The following is a 10,666-nucleotide window of genomic DNA, read 5'->3' on the forward strand; positions in this document are numbered from 1 at the left end:
CTCTATTAAGATGTGATGTGATAAAAATCCCTTTTTTTTCAGTAGTCATTCAATTAAAATGCACAAATGATCTCAACCATCTTCTGAGTTTCACATATTTTACTTAAAAGCCTAATAACCATGTCTCACTTCTCTAAAAGTTGGCACACACACAACAGACTCCCAAGATACAGCTTGGATTAATGTGAAGTGCTTCTGATAAAAGAGCAATTGTACATCTTTTAAAGAATAAATAATGCCAATAAATATGGTTTAGATGAGTGTTATTTTAGCATCTTTTGTACACAGTTTATGTTCCTTCCTCTTCCCTCCTTTTGCTAAGTGCACTGTGCAGTTTTGAGACTATCATTTATCTTTCAACCCCTCTTTGTTTCTTTTCTGAAATCAATGACTTAAAAGAACGTGACTTTAAAAAAAAGGGTTGTGTTCCTGGATGGAATTCTGTGTAAATAATTTATCTTCTTGCAGTGGTTTTCTGTTCTTTCCTCAATATTCTTCCATCTACTTATTTCTTACTGGAGCCCATAATGATATTCTCTGCTGCAGATAAGAGTTATTCTGCTGCAAGTTCTCTGTGAGAGCAGTTGTGCCTTTCTGGTGAGAATATTAATGCAGAGTTCTTGTGACAGTGACCACTGTTCAACAAGAAAGGACCCAGAATTTGTTTGGTGGAGGAGAGAACCCGTAGCCTGTAGGCAATAGAGCTGTATTGTACTAAATTCTATTAGAGCCTTTCTTTAAATTATTCAAGGATATATTTGTGAGTCTCTTTTTTTTATTTATTAAGTGGAACCCCATGTGTTAATGTCCACAATCAGATGTGTGTATGTTTTCTCACCAGCTAGATTTGAAAAATCTGTGCTCTTCCCTTTCCAGTTTTTCCCCAGCAGCTTCCTTCCCTCTGAGGAGGCTTTGAACATCTCACCTTTGGTCAGGACTTCCTGTTCAGGTCAGTGATATTTTTCAGAAACCTTTGCTTACCTGTCAAAAAACACTGCCCACAATGATCATAATCAACTGCTCTCAAGCCAAGAAAAGGGCCACTCATTTGGGCTGCACCCAAATTGCAGATCTTTGTAAATTATGCCTTGAGATTAAATGAAGGTGGTGGGTTTTTCATACCTGCCAAGCTGCTGACATACCACAGGGTGTTTACCTGTAGTAGACAGGATTCTCCAACACTGGAAATAGAAATTGCAGTCCTGGAACTGAAAAATTGCTCATGCAGACTCATTATGTGTCACATGTTCATGGATAGAGAGGTCTCTCCTGTCCTATTTTTTCCCAGAGCATGTATCAAAATGGAATGAGGGACCTTAAATGACAGAATTGTTGTTTTGGACAGATCTACCTGTTGTGTTTGCTGGGTATATTATCACTACTTGCCTTTATAATCACTGCAGCTGTAATACCCTTCTGAGATCAGAAGCTGCTCTGAAATTTCATTTATTTAGTAATTTTAACTTTATAAATGGAATTATGTCTACCCCCATGACATATATCTCCTCTCTCTGTAAATCTGGTACTGGGCTGAGGCCACACCCTTGGATGGTGTAAATCAAGATGGGTTCATGTACAACAAAGTCAGCACACAGACTGAGAATCTGTCTGCAAATGTTCCCAAAAGTGCTGAGCAGTGGCCCCGGCCTTGATTTGCAGTCACGTGTAAGAAATGGCAGAAGTTCCCATAATCACCTTGTTCCAGCTCTGCTTGCCATTTAAATAGCAATTACTGTGTTGCTCTTCTGTATATTTTAGTTTCTCTCTTTGCAGTATTTCCCAGATACTGCAAACTTTCTTCTCAGCCCTTCTGGCTCCCTTTCAGCATTGAAACTCATCCTTCCTGTTGCTAAATGTCAGCTCTGCAACCACCCACGCCAGGACTCCACACCTCCCTCCCTCTGTCTGTCTCCTGTCTCCATGTGGCAAACAAGTGTTCAGGGAAAGCACAACCAGTTCTTGCACTCTTGTGTGTCTCAGTGATCTTCCAGGACCTGCTGATATTGAATGGGGGTGATATTTCCCTGGAACACCCTCTTCATCCCATTTCCAATATAAAATAAGCCAGGGCATTGACATCATCTAACAAAACATTATTCCTGTCAGGCTTTTAACCTTACTGCTTGACATAACTAAGGCAAAACCTTGCCCTGGAGTCAGGGAGCATTTCCCACTAAAGGGCCTGAACTGTATGTGAGGTTTTGTTCCCACATGAGTTGTGTGTTTTAGCACATGTATTTAATCCTGAACCCTACATCCTCATTCTTAGTGGGGAAAAAGTGTCCTCAAGCTTTATTTTAAACTCTACTCCCATACCTTTTTTACATCCTCCTGCTTTTCTCATGCTGCTTTCTGCCTGGGTGCAGCCTTTTGATGAGCTTCCAGCCCAGAGCAGTGTTGTCAGCTGTGAATGTCTGCTCTGCTGGATTGGAGCGTGTCTGGGATGGGCTGGCATGGAGGGAACCCCCTCATTGCTGAGGTGCTGTGCTCAGCAGAGCCTCTCACCCCTGCCAGGGGCAGTTCCCACCGTGGTGGCAGGGCAGCATCCTTGGGGGTCCCCACACCCTTCCCTGGGGGCTCAGGGCCAGCTCTCCCCTCCTGCAGAGGAGGAATTCATTATTCCAAGGGACAAATGGTGAAGCTCCTGTTGTCTCACTGTCCCACTTTGTAGTGGAGCTGCAGGAGGGACCAAGCTGAGCCAGCCTGAACTGGAAGTGCTCTGGATTCAGAGCCAGAATCCCTGCAGGACCCTGAGCAAAGCTGGAAAGTCACTTTGGGATTTGAAGGAGACTTGCAGCTGGTCTGTTTTTCATAGAATCCCAGACTGGTTTGGGTTGGAAAGGACCTTAAAGCCCATCTCACTCCACCCCTGCCATGGGCAGGGACACCTTCCACTAGCCCAGGTTGCTCCAAGCCCCGTCCAACCTGGCCTTGGACACTTCCAGGGATCCAGGGGCAGCCACAGCTTCTCTGGGAAAACTGTGCCAGGGCCTCCCCACCCTCAGAGACAAGAATTCCTTCCCAATATCCCATCTAACCCTGCCCTCTGGCAGTGGGAAGCCATTCCCTCTGTCCTGTCACTCCAGCCCTTGTCAATAGTCTCTCTCCATCTTTCTTGTAGCTCCCTCAAGCACTGGAAGGCCACAATCAAGTCACCCCAAAGCTTCTCTTCTCCAGGCTGAACAATCCCAGCTCTCCCAGACTCTCTCAGAGCTCCAGCCCTCTGATCAACTTGGTGCCTCCTCATGGACACCTTTTTGTGATGCTTCTTAACAGATTCCAGCAGTGTCTGAACTGGCCAGACATGGGCAGGGCTGAGCTCCAGCTCTGACTGCAGTGGTGCCATCCCAATCCTGCACCTCCATTTTTAGGAAGCAGCTGTTTTGCAGCCACTGGGTGTGATTGAAATAAGAGTTTAATATCCTTAATAATCAGGTTACCCAATTGCTTTCTGTAATGTAGCATTGGAGGCATGAGGTAATGAAGGATCTGATTATCAAATGTCCTAGAAAAATTTAACACTGACCTCGATTTTCCAGTGGGCAAAGAGAGAATTATAAAGTAGTTCCATTTGCTTTGGTTTTGCTGCACTGACATGCATAACATGTTATATTCATTATCCCAACAGCTTGGATTTGTATTGCAGGAAATCTGCAATAATTCTGGTTGGAAATCTCATCCTAACTTGATAATTTTTCTTCTTATGTACTGCACTGAGCAGATATTCAGAATTTGTGTGATTACATAATGTAGAAATTTTCTGCCATGGGGAAATTTCAAGATCATTATTTTAGAAGTCTCACCCTTTGATAGAACTGTGCTGTTTGCTTAAACACTTAATGGAGTCATTCCTTTAAGGAAACAAAGAAATGCCTTGATCAGATATTCAGACTTCAAATTTCACCCATTCCCAGGCAGGTGAGTACAAGGCAATGCCATTCTCCAGGTAAGGTTACAGCATCCATCAGAGCCTAAGTTACAAAAGATTTCCATGGAGCTGATCAGATACCTGTCTGACTTCACTGACAGATTGAGTCAAGTATCTTTTCACTTGCAGATTGATTGGAGTGCAAGATTAATTTAGTGTCTTCCAAACCACTTTCCTGCAAATCCTTTTATTTTACCCTCTGGTTGCCCTGAAAAAACCTTGGTGTCTTTTTAATATGATGCATAATAGAACAGTGAACTTATATGACTTCTGACAGCATTGGTCCAAAGCATATATTAAAATGTGATCAAGAGATGTAGGGAAGGAAAGATACTTTACTGATAGGAGTCAAGGTTAGAGGAAAAGCACTGTACTGTATTTCTGTTTGTGTTTCCACAGCTGTAATACTATTTAAGGGCTTCTTAGGCTTTGGATAAGAAAGGGGAGCAGCTGCCAAAGGCTGTCTATGAGTGAGCCCTAAAGTTATTCAATTAGAATTGCTAGAATAAAATAGAGGTCTGTTCTTTGGGGCTGTACCTGAAATACTTGAAATAATGGGATTGTGCTCAGCCTGCTGCAGGGTCAGGGCACAGGGGTGCAAGGCTGGGGCTTCCACAAGCAGGAGGTGCCTTGTCTTGTGTGAGGTGTTGACACTGGGGATGGAAATAACTCCCAATAAGACTGTACCTTCCAACAGCTGATGTGTTGAACACCAAGAGTTGGAATAAGTAATTGTCTGTGTTTTTCCACTGGCTTGAATACCTGAAATTTGTAAGATAAAGTTCATTTATTTCAGGATCTTCAATTAACTGAACTGATATGAGGTTCTTTATACCTATTTTTCCTGCAGTACTGGTAAATATTATCTTCGTTCCTCAGAGTGAACGAGATTTTTTGCTTGTAAGGAATTTGTTCCAGTACATGAAATTATTGTTTTAGCAAGACAAGGAGTAAGGGCATTTTGTTTGAAATTTTTTATAGCTTTTGCATGCTATAATTCTCTAATCTGCCTCAATTGTTTCAGTTCTTTAATTGTTTCTGCTAACACTTATATCCTGTACAACCTCTGTGAGGAAAGGAGCTATTTTAAGAATATACATAAAAGCTGGCAATTACATTGTCTTATCAAGTTTTGGCAGCCTATTAAGTTGTTCAGTGGTACTGGAGTTGATTAGACTCAAAACTGTAGGACTGAGAGTCTAAAACAGGAAGCTGGCCTCTTAAAGCTCAGATATTTTGGAACATTCCACCTGCTGAACGGGTTTCAGAGACACTGGCAAGGATAAATATGTTCAGACTGGAAATAAAGTGTCCACAGGTTTTAATAAAAGCAAGGATGCATTAAATACTCCTGGTTGTGGAAGGTGAGGGGAAGGCTGGGGACACCTCCTGGTTATTTTGGGAGGCTCCTGGGGATGCTCCTCTGCTTTGGTAAAATGATGACTTAACTTCAGCAATCTAATTTCTCCTTTGCCTCTCATCTTTTCTCTGCCCTAGAGAGGACTTAGTCCAGCTGTTCACCACTGGAGGATTTTGTGGGGCCACGCTGACTTGTAAAGTGTAAGTAGAAAATTAAAGAAATTAAAATATTTTTTCAAATCTATAAAACTTGAAAAAACAGGTTCTTTCGGTCAAAAACTCCCAAGCGAAGCCCTGGAGGGTTTCCCATGAAAAGAAATGATTGGGTTGCAGGAGAGACCCTGCCATGAAATCAGCAGCCCTATAAAAGGTGTGAAAATGTGAAGCAAAGAGATCAATTGTGTGTATTATCAGAACACAAAGCGCTGCATTATCCATCCCTTTGGCAGCAGTGGGGACAGGAGGGGTGGTGGGGCTGTGGGACAGATGAACTGTCCTTTGGCCTTCCATCAGTGCCTCAATGGCTGGAAGCTTTTCACCTGCACAGTTCCTGACTTTGTTATACCTCCTTCTTATTTATTCTCTCTCTCTTTTTCCAAGTTAGATGCATCATTTCTGCCAGAGGAATTCTGCTGGACAATCTGAGATTCTGTATGGAAGGCAGGATTTCTGCAGGGAGGTGGAACTGCTGGTGTTCAGGACTCTGAGGAGCTCAGCTCAACGTGCTGCTCCTGTCCCACTTCAGCCTTTTGCCTGCAGAGGAAAAACCACATTTTCTAACGTTCTGATGGCAAAATAAAGTACTCAGGAACTTGGAGACGTGCTGGACAGCTGCTGGAACTGAGCCCAGAGTGAGGGTGGAGCAGGCTGTGTGTACTCTCTGAGTAGCTGTTACGTTGCAAGAGTCCAAAACTTATAAAAAAGCTGGACGTTGGTTTTAGCTGGAAATTTTTTTTGCCTAAATTAGTCTTCCCAGATGCTACAGAATAATTCAGTAAAGTTAAATAATGTACGGAAAGAAGAGATGCTTCTAAAAGAAATTTGCAGTGGATTAGTTTCAAATGTGTGTGTATAAACATACATACATACATACATACATATATATATATATATATATATGAACTTAACCAGATATTTTTAGGCTCTTTCAGAGTTAAGGATTCTAGAGTTTTCTAGGAGAAACCTTCATTATAGTTAATTATTGTCAAGATCTTGATCTAGACATATATTCGTGCAACATGTGATTTTGCTTAGTTTATGAGAACTTATTTCTGAGCATCCCTGTTTGAACTTACAAAACATTCTTGCTCTTCCTTTTTAAATAGTCACCAGCTGTGTTATTTTCTTTCATTCATTCAGCTAATTTTCCCCATATTTAAATAGCTTGAGAGCTTTGTTAAGGCTTCATTCTGTTCAAAACTCAAATTAAAATGCTGATTTCTGCACTGCTTGGCATTTCTGACTAGCACTTTAGTGACTGGCTCTGATCTTTTTATTAAAGGGTTTACATGACAGTTGCAATTTAGAGGGAAAATAAAAATAAGCAAACAGCCTTTTCCCCCACCGAGGCTGTTTATACACAATGTGGTTGTTTCCTCGTGCTCCTGATGTAGTCACAGGCTTTTCCTTAGTGGGACATTGAGTTTTACTTAGAATGTATTTAAAGAGAAACAGTTCTCAGGGGTTTTTCGCTGTGCTGGATGCTGTGTTTTCACAAATGGAATGTGATGACTCCAAACAACTGCTTTTCCCATCCAAGCTGCTTGAGGAGATGCAGGTAGACGTGTCCGTTTTGAATTCTTCCCCTCACATTTCACTTGCCATCCAACAGCCAGGAGGAAATATGAGCTTGTAAAGTGTGGGAAAGCAGCTCCCTTTGACAGGCAAAAGGTCCAGTGCAGGTTATTTTCTTTGACTCCAACCAGATTTGACTAAGACACAGAGAGGCTGGGATAGAGCATGGAAAAATCCATCTCTGTTCTGAGTGTAGTTTGAACTCCTGACCCAAGACATTTGCTACAAGGGATTCTGGGGCAGTCCTGAGGATTTCATAACCAGTGTTGTTGCTCCCGTCTCTCCCAGATGTCTGGTAAATCAGGATAGATGCTTTACTCAGTTTGGAGAGAATGAAGAGTGCAGGAAGAGAAGATTTATTTAAAACACTTGTCCCTCTTTGGTAGACAAAGCAGTAGATTTAAGTTAGAACTGCCAGTGTGGATCATGTTGAAGATAAGCAACATGAAACCAGCACTGTCAGCTGTTTGCAGACTCGTCCTTGGGCTTTCTGAAGAGGTGGGAGAGCGAACAAATGATTCCAAGATCCTTGTCTTGTTTCAGTTTTTCAATTCTATGGATTTCTCCATGAAAGGCACTTACTGATAACCTCCCCCTGATGGGGTGTCAGAAGGTTATGGTCATTTTTGTGAACACATCTCTGTGGGTGGTTACTTGTACTGCTGATCCCCCCTTTATCTGTTCAGCCCCCTTGCCAGCCTTCAGCTCTGTGTGCTGAGGTTTGTGCTGAAGGGAAGGGCACTCCTGTCACCTTGCTGGAGGGACCAGGGCACAGGGATGGAGAGAGGATGCCTGGTTTGAGCTGGGTGGGTCCCAGGTGTTTGTGTCTGTACCTGCAGGATCTGTAAACATCAACCCTTCTAAAATGATTGGAAGGAGTCTTACACAGAAGCCAAGAAAGAAGGTGTGTATTATCAAGACAAGATTTAGTCCCTCAAATTAGATTTTGATATGGGACAAACCAATGGAAAAACTTGAAATGTCTAAAATGACAGTATGAAACTATAAATACTTTCAACGATCTCATTGTTCAGCCTGGAGAAGTCTCGGGGTGACCTGATTGTGGCCTTGCAGGGCCTGAAGGGAGACTAAAGAAAGATGAAGAGAGACTATTGACAAGGGCTGGAGTGACAGGACAGGGGGAATGGCTTCCCACGGACAGAGGGCAGGGTTAGATGGGATATGGGGAAGGAATTCCTGTCTGTGAGGGCAGGGAGGCCCTGGCCCAGGTTTCCCAGAGAAGCTGTGGCTGCCCCTGGATCCCTGGAAGTGTCCAAGGCCAGGTTGGACAGGGCTTGGAGCAACCTGGGCTGGTGGAAGGTGTCCCTGCCTGTGGCAGGGGTGGGACTGGATGAGCTTTAAGGTCCCTTCCAGCTGAAGCCATTCTGTGATTTCCAGGTACACCCTTACCAGCCTTCTCCATCTCTGGTAACCTCCATTTTCCAAGCTCCTTCCTACCTTTTAACCTCCTTTTTTCCCACCTGCCAGTTGCTCAGTTCTTGCCCTTCCCCACTTTATCCACAGCCATTCAGTTCTTTTTGCCTTTGGCATTCCTTTTTTCTTTCCTGCAGAAAGCCCCTGGAAACAGATGCTCAGGGCTGCAGTGATTTGGGAAGGCCTTTTAATTGGTGCAATGTGAGTCATCAACACCCCTGCAAGATCTCTGTGCAGTTCCTCTGATGAAACGTGGCTCATGACCTCTTAATATGGGAGATGTGCTGCAGATCCCCTGGGATGAGGGTTCACCATCGACCATTTCCAGGGTTCCTGGGGTTGCCTTGGAAGAATAAGTGATGCTGTCAGTCCCTAAATGTTTGCCATGCTGAAGGGATGCCAACCCAGACACAGCTTGGGTTCCCCACCTTCTCTGAGCCTGGGTGACTGAGCAGGACTGGCTGTGTGCTCTGTCTGGGTGTTGGCCATGAGTGCTCTCCTCGCTGTGTGATGTTTGGATGCAGTATTATATGTGTTAAAAGGTAATAAAAAGGTTTAAATTTCAGTACATCAAACCTTTCTGAGTTGATCCTTGAAGAAGAATGAGGGAGTAAAGACAGAAAAAGAGGAGGATGTGTAGCAATAAAATGACAAGGCAGCATTGTAAGCAAAATAAGAATCTTTTTCCCCATTCTCAATGTTTATGCCTTTTGCTATAGAGGTTGTACAAAGAAGAGACTTGTAGAACATAATCAGTTGACTTTGTGATCTGAAGTGATGCTGTCATAGAAATTGATCTCATCAATCACAGGTCTTACAATACATTTACAATGACATTTGTTTGAACAGATAGAAGGCAGAAACAAGATTGTGTTACATCTGTGATTTCATTTAAAGCTTTTATATGTCACTGCTCTTTTGATGATGTGCATTTACCAGGAAGGGAGTGACTAAAGGCAAGAAGAGGAACTGCTTTGCATTTGCCTTTTGACTGTGATCAGTCTTGATTGGCCCCTGAATCACGTGGAGGACACACTTCTTACTACTGTACACATTTTAATTTCAAATTCTTGTGAGGCAAGAAGTTCTAAGAGTCAAACATACCAAGCTCTTGCCTATCCAGGAGGCAGCACGACACCTTGCTTTGTTCATAACACCAAAGGAAAACCTCTGGACATTACACTGGATATTCGTATTCATTTGGGTTTTGGGCAGGTAGTTAAATTGGGCAAGCTAAAAAAAAAAAGCACCCTGTTGTTTGTGCCTAAATGCATTTTCTTCTGGAAACCCTGAATTATTTTCTATTGAGACTTCTGTCCCCATATAGGATGGAACATTTCTATGGCTTCACCACCACCACAGAAAGATTATCCATTTTCCAGGCACCTCTGATAAAAAATTATAATTTAATTTGCAGTTTTGATAGCACCTGAAGGAAAGATTGGAACAAATACACTCATACTACCTCCATTTCCTTGCTGGGATCCATCAGTTCGTTATGTCAAGGTCAAAGCTAAAAACTTTAAACTCTTTTTATTTTACAAAATGGAAAATGTCAGAAAATGTCAGGATTAGGAACAGTGTTGACAGAATCAATGCTCCAAAGCATCATTTCTGGGAGCAGCAGAACACAGAAATGCTGAGGAGCTCAGAGCAGAACGTGTTCCTGCCCAGCAGAGCCCTGTGCACTTCTATTAGTGCCAGGCAGGCTTTGGTGGCACCTCAGTGTGCTACCAACAGATAAAAGCCCCTGATTTAGATTTGTTTTGATTTCTCCCTTTCTCCAGTACATTCCCCCTTTCCTGTGTTAGTAGTTAGAGATCAATTTAAACAACCTTCTGCCCTCTGACCTTATTTTCTCTCAGAACTCCAGACAGTCTGAAAGGCTTTTCCCCGGAATGTAGTGGTTCTGTAAAGGATGGAACCTTTGCCCGTGTGTCCTTTTGCCTTGGAGTGTTGCTGCAATGAAAAGAGAAAAGTCACATATTTTGGGGATGATGTTTTGCCTTATTGTGTGCTTTCAGCTCCTTAATTGAATTAACCAAGTTTTCAGTGTGTGTTTTTTGAAAAGCAGTGAACTGAGTTCAGTACGAGTCTCCAGTAAACAAAAAAAGCAAATAGAAGAATAACTGTTATTTCATGCCATTAAGT

Source organism: Neopelma chrysocephalum, unplaced genomic scaffold (assembly GCF_003984885.1).
Source record: "Neopelma chrysocephalum unplaced genomic scaffold, ASM398488v2 Primary Assembly neopelma1_177, whole genome shotgun sequence".
NCBI classification, from domain to species: Eukaryota; Metazoa; Chordata; class Aves; order Passeriformes; family Pipridae; genus Neopelma; species Neopelma chrysocephalum.